Genomic DNA, 12,340 nt, shown 5'->3' with positions numbered 1-12,340 from the left:
CATCACTCATCTTCCGTCGTCTCTAAAGGTACAGTCAATAGCATAAAAGTTGGATGGGAACATCGCCCAGGACAGGAAGGTCTAGGTTTTCAGACTGCATCAACCCCCCACTGACCAGAGATGATCATAAAAAATGAGACGTTAGGACTCTGACAGTGGATAACAGATCTCCTGGCAATGGCTTCTTCCCCAGAGATGCCAAGGAACTTTCTGTTCCTCCTATCCATTTTCTTGTTGACAAGATTACAATGAGATTATTTTCAGACTCTTTTCTTTCCACTAAGAGGTAGGTGCTTGACTACCCCAGCCCTGGCCAACTCCTTGTACTGAAAACCTGCTCAAGACACAGACCTGGGTTTTCCATTGACTGATGAGCCCTGGAGTAAACATCATTGTTCGGTGTTTAGTTATATGCCAATCCTACCTGGGACGTTGCTTTGTGTCAGTGTCCTGGGCGCTGAAATCCTAACGCCCTAATATTAAGACATTCCTTAAAATACCTGAAGACAACAAATTGGGTTTCTCCAGACTTCCCCCATCTGTTTTCCAACCACTTCCATATGGTATCTCTATCTCCCCCTTCCCAGCCTCGCCCGCCTGCCCACCCCACCGCCGTTCTCTCACCAGTCAATAAAGTGAAGATGACGTCCGCCAGGACAGGAGGGCAACCTGCAAAATGGACGGGCAGAAGGCTGCTTCCCTTGGGGCCTGGAGGGTACCACTGGCTAAGCACCCAGCCAGATTTGAACTCCACCAGGAAACATATAGGGAACAGCCTTGGCGCGTGGGATGTTACCCACGATAAATCAGCAGCGCCCACTGAAGAACGTGATGCTTTAAAAAGCAGATGAGGCTACAACAAACAAACAAAACAAAATGAAACAAAGGGACAAATGGATATTGCTGCACATAAACATACGAAAAGGTGGAAAACAAAAGTACACACAAAAATGGTGTATTTCCAGAAAAAGCGAATGCTCTCCTATATCCTGGGTTCCACTGTGTAGTGAGTACTTTTCTTTTTCCTTTTTCCTGGAAGAACAGATTCTTCTGAGACGCATGCAACCCTATTCTTGCCCCTTCATATACTACTCCAGCAATCTGAGAAATTAGCCGAAGGGAATCTCATTTTTTTCTTCCACTCCACAAATACCATTACAAGTATTAACAATGAACAACCTCACCCCCATCAGAGCCCCACGCTGACAAGGGCACAAAGAGCCCTTTCCTTTCATGCTGTCTGCTGCTGTCTTGACCACATATGACACACAGAAAAGAAATTTCAATGGAGGCCTCCAAAGTGCTACTTTAATTCCTTCCATATTTTTTGCTTTGGGGCATTTCCGAGGACTTTTATGAGTGGAGCGGTCAACCGCATCATTTACTCACTCCGCAGTATCATTGCACTGTCGCCAAATGCACCCCAAAGCTCCTGAGTCTGAGTCCTGGTCAACCTCTGCACCCCAGACACCTTTTTGTAACCACTCAAGCCACCTGACCTTGAAACATGGATCGCAGCTATCCCAGCACCCTCGTGAGCACACACGTGTGCATCAGTGACCAGCTGGCCACGGAGCATGCCCTCACAACTGGGTGGCAACTTCCCATCTTCTGTTCTACATCTGTCTTCCCTGGAATTGAAGGCATTTTGCAAACATAACACCAGTGTCCAAATATCGCCGGCCAGAGCATCAGAGACTATGGCTGCCTTGCTTTGGCAGGCTGGTATTGCCACACAGGTGGCTCTCCCCACCAACTCACACCCTCCTACTCTTCTGTGTCCACAGATTCACTGCCACCATGACATGGCTGCCTCTGGTCTAAAAGGAGACCCTAATACATGCGAGAACTTGGGGTATTTTGCGCTAGTATTTTCCTGAAATTGCTCTCAAAGTAAGGGAGGACAATGGTGGGACAAAGAGAGGACAGATCCTTTCAGCTGAGCACTGCGGTGGGACATTTTCCAGTGGACCATGAGACTTGGATCTTCCAAGTTGCTCCTTGCACCTGACTGTCGGAGCAACCTGAGAAATCCAGAACAAACACGTCTCCCATCATCTTCATTTTCCTTGTATTACCTGAACTCAAGGGTGCTTCAGAGACTGGAGTCGTTCTCCATCCCTGAACTCCGAGGGGAGGGATGTGCAGGTGGGGACTCATTTCAGGGTACTGGTCAATCCAGGACAGATTTGGTAGTTATGGCTTCTGATAGTCATGCACTGATTCCGATACTCTAGGGTTGCAGTGGTCTCCTGGGGTCCCTGGCTTTTCATATTTTTGGCTCTTGGTTTCTGCAGGGTTAGTGTAATTCCAAATGAAGAAGAGTGAGGGCTCTTGGGGAACCAGGAGGTGGCCCAGTGACCACGTAAATCTTGAGTCAAAAAGCTGCTCTTTCACAAGATTTACACGGTCGCTGGGCCACCTCCTGCATCCCCAAGAGCCCTCACTCTTCTTCATTTGGAATTACACTAACCCTGCAGAAACCAAGAGCCAAAAATATGAAAAGCCAGGGACCGCAGGAGACCACTGCAACCCTAGAATATCGGTTTCGATAATGGCATTTATGTGGCATCTGAGGGTATGAGGTGCTACATCCGAGAAACATGAATATCATCACCATCATCACCACCATCGTCATCTACGGCAATGTTTCCAAGTTATATTATTTAATTCCCTCCCCTGATCAATAGAGTATAGGAACAGAACCTAACCGTTTTTCCTAAGAAAACCACATGGACGGTGCCTGACAGGGTGGGGACAGCAAACAGCTGTCCCCCCGGCAAATGCATGGGCTCTGTGACGACAACTCTATAGCTGCATCTCTCAATGTCCTTTTTCTTTTACTACCATCTATGTTCTCGAGAGTTCCCAGATCCCCCTTCCCCGACCCCCCCCCGCCCCACCATACACAGAGACCGCAAAATAAAGTCCAGATGGGTGAAATGATGTTGTGGACTAGCTGGCGACACCAACTCTCCAGACCTGGACTTAAGTCTTAGCTTGCCCGTGTACGAGCTGTGCAACCTTGGACGGGTAACTTACTTATAGGAAGTCTTGGAGCTTTGGTTTCCTCACCGGTAAAACAGGGATAAAAGCAGTCCTCCATGGATCAGCCTGCTGTGGGAATGGAATGCCACAATGTGTGTAAAGTGCCTGGAACAGGGCCAGGCACATCCTAAGTCTTCAATACATGTTCGTACACGCCCGTCTTATTCCTGCAGTTAGGCGGCACATCAATTAAATTTCACTGTCTGTGACGGGCAAGACAGCACAGTGGTTGAAAGCCCACAGGCTCTAGGGCCAGACTCCCTGGGTGAGAATCCTGGGGCTGCGTCTCACTGGTTGTGTGTCCCTGGGCAAGCTGCTTAACCTCCCTCGGGGACGAAGGTGTTCCTGCGAAATATGAGGGGACGGTAACTCCTAGCGCTCAGGGCTTCAGTGGCTGAAGATCCATCTACAAAATATTTCTAACAGTACCTGCAGCTTGTAAGCCTTTAACAGATGCTGGCCGACCTTATTGCCATTACACACTCTGACTTTGTGGATGATTATCAAAGTAGCCACAGATTCTTCCTCTCCCGGCAGATTGCGACACGGCATAGCAGATTTCCCATCAACCCGTAGAGTTGATCTCCCCACTCCTTGAACTGGAGCTGGTCGCGTAACTTGCTTTGGCCAACGGACCGTCAGGAAGCATAATACAGCAGAGGCTTGGGAAAGTGCTTGGGAACTGGGGCTTGCCCCCTGTTGCTGCCCTGGGGAGCCCTCTGTCTTGTGAACGAGCCCAAGCTAGCCTGCTAGAGGATAAGAGGTCACACGGAAGAGAACTAAGGCACTCTAGCCAACAGCTGTGCCCTAACAGCTTGCTAACAGCCAGACTCGTCCCAGCCACCGACTAACCTGCCTGCTGGCCACAGATGTATACGCAAGCCCAACACAGGTTAGCCGAACCGGCCCAGAACTGAAAAACTACACAGCCAACCCACAGAACTGCGAGCCAAATGAATGGTTGTTGTTTTAAGCCGTTAAGTTTTGGGGTGGTTTGTTACACAGCACAAGCTACCTAAACCAGGCCTTCTAAAGTACAGTTCCGTGTACCATTCTAATTCCTGAATGCTTATCTACCAGATTTCTGTGGCCAGCCCAAGAAACGCATGTTATAAGGCATTTTAAAATACACACACACACACACACACACACACACACACACACGAAGCCCTGTGCCTTGGCTAACTAGTTTTTCTAAAGAGAGCAAAACCCCCTCAAGACATTTCTATTAAAAACAGCTTAAGAGGAAAAGCTTCTTTGTATAATTATAGACACACAGATGGGATCTAGAAGCCGGAACACAACAAGCCAAAAGCTCTGTGGGTGGAAGGGACATTAAGACATAGGGCAGGCTCTCAACAACTACCAGCTTCTACTCATGCAACTGGGGACTGATGAGGCCAAGGGGCTAGAAGTGGCTCAAGGCCAACTCCTCTGAAAACTTTTCCTCAGCTCTTCTCACTGACATCAACCTCTTCTTGTTGACTTGCTACACCTGGAGTACGCATTTAGGCTTTAGACCACGTCTATCCCACGTGGCCCTAGAGGATGTACATCATGTGCACCGGCGTCTTGTCGACCGAACAAAACGCTAAATTCTTTGAAATGAGAAACCCATCTCAATCCCTTACAACACCCAGCAAAGTTCCCGGCACAAATTAGGCATTCAAGAAAATCTGATCAGATTGCATAAAACTAAGCCATGCATGTTTAGAAATGCAGTGGTCATTATCTAAATCAAATGTGCCAAATTAGAAATGAATACATATTTTGTACCCATGGAGAGGCAGCGCAAGCCAGAGGGTCCAAGAACACAGAATAATGCCACGCTGCCTGGGTTTGAACCATGACCCTTCAAATTACTAACGGTACCTCAGTTTCCTCCGTGGTAATAAAAGAAGCTATCTCGTGAGGTTGTTAGGAGGACGAACTGAGGTAATACACGTAAGGCACTGCATCTAGAGCACGGAATACGGTTTGGCAATAAAAAGGAACAGACTTCAGAAACATTATCCTCAGTGAAAGAAACATTACCCCCATATCTCACAAAAGATAAACTCCCCAGGAAAGGCAGATTCAGAGAGACACAGAAAGGAGGTTGGTGGCTGCCTGGGCGGGGGTGGGACTGGGGATTGACTGGGCACAAGAGGTAACAGAAATGTTCTGCCATCAGAAGGTGGTAATGGCAGCACCATTCTGTAAACTTACCCCAAATCACTGAATGGTACACTCAAAACAGGTGAACTGTATGGTATGTAAATTACACCTCGATAAAGCTGCTTTAAGAAAGTGTGAAGGGCTGGGGCACCTGGCTGGCTCAGTCAGAAAGCAGAGCACGCGACTCCTGATCTCAGGGTTGTGCGTTCAAGCCCCACGCTGGGTGTAGAGTCTACCTTTAAACAAAAAGTGTAAAGGGCTTAGAGAAGAATGCCTGGCCCAGAACAAGCACTACATGAGTGGTGTGTCAAATAAATAAGCATTGTTTTCAGGAAAACCTGGGCACGGCTGAGTCCCCCAGGACGCTGAGTCCACCCTAGTCTTTCTAACCCCTTGTTCACCCCACCACTCATCGCAGGGATCTAAACCCGGGATCCTCTTCCCATGAGTCCAGGATGCTGCTAAGCCAGCCATATGTGTCTCCTTGGCTGCTATCGTCCCTGCAACTGCCAAAACGCTACACAGTTTATTAAATGCCTCTCGTTTATGTAGTTCCTGATGCCAAGCTGTATTTTATTATATTGAGCCAACTGCTCTTATGCAAGGTTTTTTTTTGGGGGGGGGGCGGTGAGGGGAGGTGTTGGGAGGAGGGAACGATCACACTATTGAGGGAGGGAGATTCCTTAAAACTGGGACTCCAAAGAGCAGCTGCTGATTACTCACAGAAGCCCAAACATCCCTGCCCTTGACAAATGTCATGCCACAGGGTAACTTTAACTCTGCTCAAAGTCTGGACAACAATACCCGCCTGGGTAGAGAGAAGGGAGGAGCTGGTGAGGCAGAAGAGAGTTGGAGAAAACGGAAAGGGAAATGGATTTACAAACAGGCTCTGCCACATGTGCAGGAACAGGGAGGCTTTAATTTCTAATAAGTCCTGAAACAGACAAGAGTCCCAAGCATACCATTCTTGCCAACTTGTGGCTTTCCCATCTTGCCCCAAACCATCCGCATGGAGTTCTCACTTCTCCCTGTTTTATCTCTGGGCGTTCGTTAGGAACTGGCCCATTCACTCTGTTCCCTTCAGGTCACACGCTCGGTTGCTCACCATTTCCCACATCAATGCCGTTGGAGACTATCTTCCCAGCCATTTAAGTGCGTCCATCCAAATTTTTCGAGAGGGAAAGAAATATGACTCCATCGCCCCACAGCCTCCTCGGACTTGGCAAAATGGATACCTGGAGGCATGCCCAGACCTAGTAAGATCAACCCACTTCCCCCACTCAATGTCAATGTGCATGCAATCATTCAAAGATTATTTATGAAGCACCCACACGTGACAAGACCTGGGTTCCAGCCCTAGAAGTGCTTCTCAAACTTGAGCATGCCTTGGGATCACCTGGAGAACTGGCAGAACACAAATCCCTGGGCCCTACCCCCAGAGCTACTAAAATTCAGTAGGGTTGAGGGTGAGGCCTGGGTTCAGCATTCCTAATAAGCTCCCAAGCGATGCTAATGCTGCCGGTTCATGGACCACACTTAGGGAGTGGCACTGGTCTAGAGGCCACAAAGGTGGTTAGCAGTCGAACTCGCCTCAGGTAGCTAATAATCCCTTACTGAACAGAAGACACAGGTACACACACGAACATGCACTAAACAAAATTGTAACCCCACGTAAAACATGGTAAGTCTTAGCCTCTTTTCAGGCAGCCGGCAAGATGGCAGACGTTCAGACTGAGCGTGCCTACCAAAAGCAGCCAACCACCTTTCAAAATAAGAAGAGGGTCCTGCGTGGAGAAACCAGCAAGGAGAAGCTCCTGCGATAGTCCAAGAATATCGGTCTGGGCTTCAAGCCACCCAAGGAGGCGGCTGAGGGCACCTACACTAACGAGAAATGCCCCTTTACTGGTAATGTCTCCATCCAAGGGCGGACTCTGTCTGGTGCAGTGGCAAAGATGAAGATGCAAAGGACCACTCATCCACCGAGACTATTTCTGCTACATCTGAAAGTACAACCGCTTTGAGAAACACCACAGGATCATGTCTGTGCATCTGTCCCCCTGCTTTGGGGACGTCCAGATTGGCGACACCATCACAGTGGGCGAGTACCGGCCCTTGAGCGAGGCTGTACATTTCATCGTGCTCAAAGTCACAAAGGCCGCTGGCACCAAGAAGCAATTCCAGAAGTTCTGAGACTAGACGTCTGCCCACACCCCCAAAGAAAAGAATTTTCCCAATCAAAAAATACAAACAAGCATGGAAGGTCTTAGCCTTAGGCAAGACCCAGACAGCAGGCGAGGGAAAATAAGGGGAAAGGTTGGACCAAAGTGGTATCCGTGTGTACACACGTGTATGAACACTGACCTATGAATGCACATATCTCCATCCAGGAGCTCGTCGTGGACAAAGACCTCACCTTACTCTTTCCGCTTTTAACACCTACTACAATGCCTGGTGCACAGTAAATGCTCAGTGGAATGTTTATGGAATGAACGAGTGAACAAAGAAACACAAATGTAGGCATTCATCCATGAAATTGCATGGAACGAAGTTTCATGTCTGGCAGCACATTTGTCTACCTTATCAAAAACCAATGGTCCCAGGAAATAATCATTTTTGTACTTAAGATTTTGATTTCAGGCTATTAATGTGATTTTGTCTAAAATATATAACTTACAAAAATGTACTAAAACTTGGTTAAGCTTTTAAAAATCAATGAATCAGCAAGCACTGCACAAGCACAAGGACTGTGCCTAGAATATTCTGTGCTGGATATCCCAGTGAGCATGACATATGTGGTTCCTGACCTCCTAAAGCTGGAAGTCTAAGGTTCTTCTGTGATGGTATTCTTCACACTTGAGTCCAAAGCCTCCAGGGGAGCTTTCCCCAAGATCTATCTCTAGTCAAAATGCCATAGTCCCTGGCTCTGAACCCTAGTTTGCTGGCTATGGGTCTTCAGGTAAATTACTTAACCTCTCTGTGCTTCCTCTTCATCTCTGAACTGCAGATAATAGTAGAACCCCCATCAAAGGACTAGAGTGAAGACCAAGGTCGTTGATGTCATGCACTTAGAACAGTGCCTGGCAAATAGAACGTGGCTGTTAAGTGAGCACTCATTTTTATTACCATTATCATCATTATTACTATCTTCATCATCATCGCCATCATCAACAGCTGAGCCCCTCAGGAGTACAAGACCCTATCAGCTTATAAAGTGTTAACCTGAGAAGTGACGAGATAAAGAAAACTGGACTTCTGAATCCTCAAAAAGCCCAGCCCAGTCTTACAGCTTTCTTGCTCCACCCCTATTTTTCCTGTCCTCCAATCAGCTTTCATAACAGCTTCTTGAAACATCCAACCCGGTTACAAATCAGGGCCATGGCTAGGATGGCTCAAGTCCAGGACCAAGCTGGCAGGATCAAGGAAAGACAGGCCCCTCTCATTCAGCCACACACAGTCTACTTGTCACCCTTTTGGAAACCAGTGACTCAGATGTAACTCTCCTGCAAGGTGGCAGCTGGTGGGCTTTGGCAAAGCACACAAAGGAAGCACATTCTCTCTCCTAGCGACCCAGGGCACCAAGGAGAAGGTCTTAACACAGTTCTCATTCACGGTTTAGCCTAATTAAAATGGCATTACCAGTTTCAATGGCGGGCTTCTTCTGCCAGCTGCAACTGGTTCCCTTCTCCGAAGCTTTTGCTTCTTGTTTTCACAGTTTATTGATCCCCAACATGGATTTGAGGATGCCTGGATTAAACGATAGCAGCTCCATTCTCTTTCCCCTCTCCCCTTCCCTGAGACAATTGTTTGCTGTCTTGGTTTCTCTAAATTGGCTCAGAGGCCTCGCAACGGGCACAACTTTGTAAACCAGTCACCCAAACTCTTCTGGTTTAACAAATGGACTTCATTCTATAATTCTTCATTCTATAATTTAGCTTAAGACTTTCCCGGGGCCAGAAACCAAAACCCCCTTGGCCTGCCCACCTCAAAAAGGCATAGCGTCCATTCTGGTACCTGGCAGGCGGAGGTGACAGGCAACCAAATGGATCTCGCGTCCCCTCTGCAAATTCTGAATTTCTTCCTCTCATGAGGGGCTTACTTGTCTGCAACGATCTCCAGGAAATCCAGTGAAGAACTGAGTTTTTCCTGCCTTGGCTACAAACTGATGCCCCCTTGCAGTTCATGGCAGATCTCTCTTTAGAAGCAATGTGATGGCATTTAGGGAGGGGCTCAACCGCCACATCCAGCAAAAGCAGTTAAACTCCAACTTGGGATTTACAGGAACAGAGCAATAGGGTTGATACCATTTGGGATGAGAAACCAAGAGATGACAAAAGATTAAATGACACCATCCAACCAGCTCTGTCGGTGGGCAAGTCATTTGGCTTCTCTAAGCCTCAGTTGCCTAGTGCAACTGAGTGCGGTTACAGCGGTGAGCTATGGAATATGCGAGGCTTGTGATGGTGATGTGATGAGGAAGAAGAGGAGAACAAAGAGGATTAGGACAAGGAGGAGGATCACTCTTGGGTCTTGGGAGGTAGCCAGTGGGAGCTACTGAGCTGGCTGTTAGTCCAGATCAATAGCTAAATTCCTTTTTTTTTTTTTTTTTTAACTCCACAATTCCCAGCCGTTTTTTGGATGAGAACCTACATTTGATCCCTCCAAACCCTTAGTATTCCAGCTCCCAGTTTTTGGGGAAGCTAGCCCCTGACAAGGGTAGTACGTAGGGAAATCAAAGAGGGGACTCCATTATTGCTTTCCACGGCTGCCCATGATTCCCTCTCTTCTCGGACCATCTGTGATGGCCAAATTGGACCCATGAGTAGAAGGAAGTCCACCTATTCTCCAGCCCCTCATCGTCAAGCATGGAGTTCAACCTAGTAAGGGTAGAAACCAACAAGGACTCAATTGAGCATAAAATTAAGCCCTTTCATTGCAACTTGGAAAATGACCACTAAAGGTATTCTAGGCATAAAAGGAACCTCAGCCCTTCAGATTCTTCTCTTGGATGAACATTCGGTGGAAAGAGAACATGAAATCGCCACGAGGCCCTCGTGATAGAGCCCATAGGTGCCTTATGCCACTCCCCGGTGCTCTCACAAAGTTTTTTCTTCTCCACATGTTCTCAGACCCTTTGATGCTCATAATAATTCTAAGCAGGGGACTTACTGAACTCAACAGATGAGGAAGCTGAAGTGGACAGAAGCAATATGGCACTCCCAAGATCACACAGCTGCCACTAGAACAGTACAAATTAGCACCTCAGCCTCATCACACCAAACTTGTGCTCTTTTTCCCCCACCAACCTTCGAGCCCTCATTCAGCTGCTGAACTGAGCTTGTAAACTCCTTGCCAGCAGAGTGAGGGGATGGATTGCTTGTTACTAGAATAGGGAGGGAGTCAGTCGTCCTGAGTCTAGGTATCGGGGCACCTCAGAGCTAACCTACACTAATGCCCATCTGGAATGGGATTGGCAGTGGCTCGGGATGATGGTAAGATGGTGTCCGTGAAGAGCGCTCAACTTGCCTCCCATCCAGATCTTCTGTGGCTCTTCCTGTCCTGAGTTTAGTCCTTTATCCCACCACCCAGCAGCTTCTCTTACTTGGCTCTCCAATGGAGAAGGCATAGATAACCCAGCCCAAATGAGCTCCAATGACATCAACTGGCCTGTAAATCAACAGGGCCCCAAAGACTCAGACCTGGGCATCTACACACAGTGTGCCCACCCTACTTCCTCTTAAACTAGGGAAGGGAGGCAACAACTTAAGGGCTCATATCAGTCCATAATATAAAACATCTGGGGCCAGAACGATGCCATACCAGCAGACATGCACTCCATGGAGCATGTTCATACATATACCACGGGGTGGGTACATCAGGGTGGCTTTAATGAAAAGCCTCCTGGGGCGCCTGGGTGGCTCCGTCGGTTGGGCGTCCGACTTCGGCTCAGGTCATGATCTCACTGTCCATGGGTTCCAGCCCCACATAGGGCTCTGTGCTGACAGCTCGGAGCCTGGAGCCTGCTTCAGATTCTGTGTCTCTGTCTCTCTCTGCCCCTCCCCCGCCCAAGCTGTCTCTGTCTCTCTCAAAAATAAATAAATATTTTTTAAAAAAGAAAAGAAAAGCCTCCTGCCACCATTCTCTTTAAATCACTGCTCCGCTCCCTGCATGGCTTTGTCCCTGGACTACAAACCACCTGAATCAGTCTCCCCAGGACCACTGTAGGATTTCAGCATCAGGCTTTCCCTCCTTTAGACTAACACACACCAGTATATCTCCAGTGAATTAGAGACCCCAGAGTGAGCAGTGGCCTCCAGGGTTGAGTACATGCAGCACAGGATTACTCCCTTGAGCACAGGTTCCTAACTTTTGCCGTGCCATGGCTCCTTTGGCCGACTGGTGAAGCCTATGGGTCCTTCTCAGAATTCATAATGTATAAATTACAACATATATGATTGTAAAGCAAATAAATTGTGTCAAAATGCAGTTATCCAAATACTAACCAGAAAATTGAGTCACAGAATATTAACGTGTGTTTATCAACACACAAAATAACAAGGTCTAGTGGTGAGTCTACTACTACACCAGGATTTTTATGTAATGGGCATTTTTTGAGATATCTCCAGAAACTGTAATATGATGCAGAAATGCCTTTGATTTCTATCAGTGAGCAAGTCACAGGGACAGGTAGCACTACTGCGGTCTGTGTCTTTTTGGAATTGAAGGAAGTATCAAGTTTCAGTTTACGGTTAGTGAAACTAAAGATGCCATTTTTTCCCGGACTTAAGGAATTCTATCCATAGACCATTTTGGTGGAAGGGAGGTTTCCAGGTTAGGTTCAATCCTTGTCCCAAAGAGGGCCTACCTGGATGGATTTCTGAAGAAGAAATGAATGAGCTATCTATCTGTAGCAATGAGGACATATGTCAATAACTAGTTGTTGCTGGGAAGGACAGAGGGACAATTCCTAAATATTGAAATAATACCCTAGGCCCCTAACAACAAAGAAATGATGCTGTTCTAGGGCATGGCATTATAAGCATGGTGAAGCCACAGCTAAAACAATCCCTAGCAAGGGATCCACAGACCTGCTCTGGTACAATGAAAATGACAGGCTCCTGCATTTTTCCAACTTGTA

The 12,340-nt window shown here is 47.5% G+C and overlaps 1 protein-coding gene and 1 pseudogene across 2 annotated transcripts in view; one reads left to right on the top strand and one right to left on the bottom strand.

Moving 5' to 3' along the window:
- The window catches only part of NHS (NHS actin remodeling regulator), a 342,272-nt gene that overhangs the window by 252,506 nt on the left and 77,426 nt on the right, over window positions 1–12,340 (bottom strand). The gene's annotated exons all lie outside the window — the stretch shown is intronic.
- Window positions 6,921–7,404, top strand: LOC123383375 (annotated as a pseudogene).

This window comes from Felis catus, chromosome X (assembly GCF_018350175.1).
Source record: "Felis catus isolate Fca126 chromosome X, F.catus_Fca126_mat1.0, whole genome shotgun sequence".
NCBI lineage: Eukaryota > Metazoa > Chordata > Mammalia > Carnivora > Felidae > Felis > Felis catus.
This window is presented reverse-complemented; position numbering and strand designations above follow the sequence as displayed.